Source organism: Cavia porcellus, unplaced genomic scaffold, assembly GCF_034190915.1.
Source record: "Cavia porcellus strain 051 isolate PalLab524CR breed Dunkin Hartley unplaced genomic scaffold, mCavPor4.1 scaffold_4, whole genome shotgun sequence".
NCBI classification, from domain to species: Eukaryota; Metazoa; Chordata; class Mammalia; order Rodentia; family Caviidae; genus Cavia; species Cavia porcellus.
In genome coordinates this window covers 84,280,988-84,281,229 of record NW_026947487.1, presented here as the reverse complement: position 1 = coordinate 84,281,229, position 242 = coordinate 84,280,988, and the positions used below count along the sequence as shown (strand labels likewise).

Here is a 242-nt window from a genome sequence, read left to right as displayed (position 1 = left end):
GCCTGTCCAATGATCTCTAATGGTCTCTTATTTACTCTGTTACACATGCACCAGAAGACAAGGTCACAACACAGGAGAGTGGGCTCACAGCAGTGGGTGGGGTAGGGTGGTTTCCTTCTAATAAACTGACCATTACATTTGTAGAGTTCTGAGATGGCAAATAGGTCATAAAAACATACCACAATAGGTTCCTGCTTGAAACCAACAGCTTCAGAAAACTGCAGGCCTTGATGCAGGGCCAT

The 242-nt window shown here is 45.0% G+C and overlaps 1 non-coding gene across 1 annotated transcript; it reads right to left on the bottom strand.

Moving 5' to 3' along the window:
• Positions 1 to 105: 105 nt before the first annotated feature.
• On the bottom strand, positions 106 to 242 carry LOC111757465 (small nucleolar RNA SNORA2/SNORA34 family). Its single transcript, XR_002791809.1, has one exon. It is a non-coding gene; the product is annotated as a small nucleolar RNA SNORA2/SNORA34 family (small nucleolar RNA).